We start from the raw sequence: 4,749 nt of genomic DNA on the forward strand, positions 1-4,749 counted from the left end.
CTCAAACCAAACATGTGAAAGACCTGTATGACAATAACTTCACATCTCTCAAGAAAGAAATAGAAGAAGATCTCAGAAAATGGAGAGATCTCTCATGCTCATGGATTGGCAAAATTAACATAGTAAAAATGGCCATCCTACCAAAGGCAATCTATAGGTTCAGTGCAATCCCCATCAAAATCCCAACACAATTCTTCAAAGACATGGGAAGATCAATTCTCAAATTCATCTGGAAAGGCAAAAAAAAAAAAAAAAACCCAGAATAGCGAAAACAATTCCTAACAATAAAAGAACAACTAGGGGAATCACCATCCCTGACCTCAAGTTTAATACAGAGCAATAGCAATAATAACTGCATGGGTTTGGTACAGAGACAGACATGTTGATAGGTGGAATTGAACAGAAGACCCAGAAATAAAACCACACACTTATGATCACTTGATCTTTGACAAAGACACCAAAAATATACAATGGAAAAAAGAAAGCATCTTCAATAAATAGTGCTTGTCTAACTGGCTATTTGTCACCTTGTACAAAGCTCAAGTCCAGGTGGATCAAGACCTCAATATAAAACCAGATACACTGAATCTAGTAGAAGAGAAAGTGGGAAAGAGCCTTGAACTCATTGGCAGAGGGTGAAATTTTATAAACAGAACTCCAGTGGCTCATGCTCTAAGATCATGAATTGATAAATGGGACCTCATAAAACTGGAAAGCTTCTGTAAGGCTTATCGACATAGTTGATAAGACAAATCAGCAACCTACTGATTGGGAAAAAAATCTTCACTAACCCCACATCCTATAGAGGACTAATATTCAAAGTATATAAAGAACTCAAGAAGTTAATCACCAAAAAAACCAAACAACCCAATCAAAATAATGGGTTATACAACTAGACCCGAGAATTCACAACTGAGGAATCTCGAATGGCTGAGAAACATCTAAAGAAATATTCAAAGTCCTTAGTGATCAGAGAAATGCAAATCAAAATGACTGAGAGATTCTACCTTACACCAATCAGAATGGCTAAGATCAAAAACCTCAGGTGACAACACGTGTTGGAAAAGATCTGGAAAAAGAGTAACACTCCTTCATTGCTGGTGGGATTGCAAACTGGTACAACCACTCTGGAAATCTATCTGGAGGTTCCTTAGAATATTGAAAATAGATCTACCTGAAAACCCAGATATACCATTCTTGGGAATATATCCAAAAGATGCCCCTCCATGCTACAGGGGTACCTGTTCCACTATGTTCATAGTGGCCTTATTTGTGATAGCCAGAAGCTGGAAACAACCTAGATGTCCTATAACAGAAGAATGAATACAGAAAATGTGGTTCATTCACACAATTGAATACTACTCGGCTATAAAGAACAAGGACATCCTGACTTTTGCAGGCAAATGGATGGAAGTAGAAAATATCATCTGAGTGAGGCAACTCAGACCCAAAAGGACTCACAATGGTATGTACTCACTAATAAGTGGATATTAGCAAAAAAAACAAAGAAAAGGATAAAAGAAAAATAGAAAAAAAGAAAAAGAAAAAGAAAAAACACATACAGCCATACAGAATACATGATAGAGTTCACAGAATTCAAAAGGCTCAACAAGCTGAAATGCTTAAGTGAGGATGCCTCAGTCACTTGGAAGAGAGAAGAAAGCTATCCCATGTGGGGATGGAGGGAGGGACTTGTGAGGGAAGGTGGACAGGCTGGGGGTCAGTGGGGGGTAGTGGGGAACCTGATCTGGTAGTGCATGAGGGAAAAGGACTGAAGCCCTGAGGGCTAGCAGAAAGAACATAAAACAGTCAACCTCAGGAAATAGGAGGTTGAGGGGATCCCCAAGAATGCACCAGAGACCTGAGAGGTAAGAGATTTTCCAGACTCATAGGGAGGGACCTTTGATGAAATGCCTGACAGTAGGGAGAAGAAACTTATAGAGCCTACCTCCAGCAGGAAGACAGGACACCAAGTGAGGGATGGGGTTGCCATCCCACAGTCACACCTCTGACCCATAATTGTTTTTGTCTGAAATAATTACAGGGAGGGAATTAGAGAGGAGCCTGAGGAAAAGAATCCAGTGACAGACTGAAAGTGGGATCCAGCTCAAGGGGAGGTCCCAAGGCCTGACACTACTACTGAGTTTATGGAGTGCTCACAAAAAGGGATCTATCATGACTGCCCTCCAAAAGACCCAAGAAGCAGTTGAGTCAGATGCAGTTATTTGGTGACACCTGTTGTTGAATTAAGGAAGGCTGAAAGAAGCTGAGGAGAGGGTGATTCTGTAGGAGTACCAGAAGTCTTAAGTAATCTGGACCACTGAGATCTCTCAAACACTGGGCCACCAAACAGACAGCATACATCAGCTGATATGAGGCCCCCAACACACATACAGTAGAGGACTTCCAGGTCTATGTTCATTCAGAGATGAAGCACCTAACCCTCAAGAGACTGGAGGCCCCAGGGAATTTAGAGATCAGGTGGGGTAGGGGTTGGGGGCATCCACATGGAGCTGGGGGTGGGGTGGGGAGGACATATGGGATGTGGTGCAATTGGAGGGTGGATGGGGAGGGGCAGGGAATGGAATATGTAGTGTGAAAAATGAATTACAAATAAAATTAAATTAAAAAAAAAGAAAAAAGAAAAAAGAAAAAAGTCCTTCCCTACACCTATATCATGTATGGGACTATTTATGTTTTTATTCTGGCATTTTCAGTGTTTTAGGCTTAGCATTTATATCTTGGATCTCATTGGAGTTGGTTTTTGTGCAAGGTGATAGATACGAGTGCAAATTTATAAATTCTTCTGCATGTGGACATTCATTTTTTTCCAGCACAATTTGTTTAATATGTTTTCTTTTCTCCATAATATGTTATTTTTGGAAATTTGTCAAATATTTAATTACAGAGACATTTGTACTCATGTCTGGGCCTTCTATTTTCTCCTACTGGTTCTACATGTCTATTTGTTTTATTTATTTATTTATTTATTTATTTATTGCCAGTATCAGTTGGTTTCATTTCTCAATATATCTTAAGATTTGTAATTGCAACCCATGTTGCATTCTTCTATTATTATTATTATTATTATTATTATTATTATTTTATTATTATTATTATTATTATTTATTACTCAGTGTTGTTTTGGCTATCCAGAGTCTTTTCTGGTTGCATATGAATTTTATTATGTATTTTTATATTTCTCTGACAAGTACTATGTGAATTTTTATTGAGATTTCATTGATTTGTAAGTAACTAATGGGAAGAAATCATTTTCACAATGTTAATTATGCCAATCCATGATTATGGAGTGGCTTTCCGTTCTCTAGTGTCTTTATTGCTCTCTTCAGAGGTTTGAAGGCTTGTTTTAAATAGAAGTCCTTCACTTCCTTGCTTTATTTTATCTTCTTTGGTGCCATTGTGAATGGGTGTATGTGTATGACCTGTTTCTTTCTATATTTCTTGTTGATGTAGAGAAAATCTATTGATTATATCAGTTGATTTTGTTTCCTGTTACATTGCTGAGTTTTTTTTTTTCTTGAAAAATATTCCTGGTAGTATTTTTGTAATCCCTAATATTATGATATCCTTTCATCAGTAAATAGGGATATTTTGAATTCTTTTCATATTTATATTACTTTAATTTACTTCTCTTGACTTACTGCTCCAGCTAGTGGTTTAAACACAATATTGAAAATTCTGTGGATAGTAGATAGCTCTGTCTTACTCCTGACTTCCATTGGATTTCGTCAAGATTCTCTCCATTGAGTATGTATTCAGCTTTCTCATACAATCCAAGACCACCTGCCCAGGGTTGGCACTGTTCACAGTAGACTGCATCTTCTCTCATTAATTATTAATTAAGCAAACACCTCACAGACTGATAAAGTCATTTTCTTGATTAAGATATCTTCTCCCCAGATGACTCTATCTTGTGTCGAGTTGACAAAGAACCAACTAGAATATAGAGCTATTATAAAAATCCACACCATGTGTTGTTGGTGAATCATGCATTTAATTCTAACATCCAAAAGGCTGACGCTGATTACTTTCAGTAATCTGAGCTATATTATAAGGTCCAGGCCATCCTAATATATACAATGAAAATTATGAAAACTGCACATTACACAAAAAGAGAAAAAGTCACATAATTCCAGTCACCTTGTTTCTCAGGACAATGTTGTAATAACATTAATGATATATGTATCTTGAATAGATACATAATCTTTTAATATTTATACCCACAAATACATATACTTGCATATAAATGATAGGAGTGGAAGGAAGGCTACAGTGAAAGAGAAATGATGTTTAAATGAATGTTTGACCAAAGAATGAATGCTGTGACCACAAACTGAGGGTGATTTGTTACTTTGTTTATTTGTTTTTTAAAATCAGGTCTTTACTTCTTAGATACTTATGACTGTCATTAACACAAGTTAATAGAAAGATTGATGTGTAATAGAATTGCATTGTAGTCAACTTTTTATTTCATATAAAAGAGGCAAACTATGTAGATTATCACAAACATGTTCTAAGACCTGGAGTATCGAAAGCCATGAACTGCCTGTCTAAGCTTGTCATGCACTTTGGATTAAGAACAATTTTGGGTTTTTTCTTTCCTTCTTTCTTTTTTCTTTTTTCTGTTTTCCTTTCCTCTTTCTTCTTCTTCTTCTTCTTCTTCTTCTTCTTCTTCTTCTTCTTCTTCTTCTTCTTCTTCTTCTTCTTCTTCTTCTTCTTCTTCTTCTT

The sequence above is a fragment of the Mus pahari genome, chromosome 6 (genome assembly GCF_900095145.1).
Source record: "Mus pahari chromosome 6, PAHARI_EIJ_v1.1, whole genome shotgun sequence".
Taxonomy (NCBI): domain Eukaryota; kingdom Metazoa; phylum Chordata; class Mammalia; order Rodentia; family Muridae; genus Mus; species Mus pahari.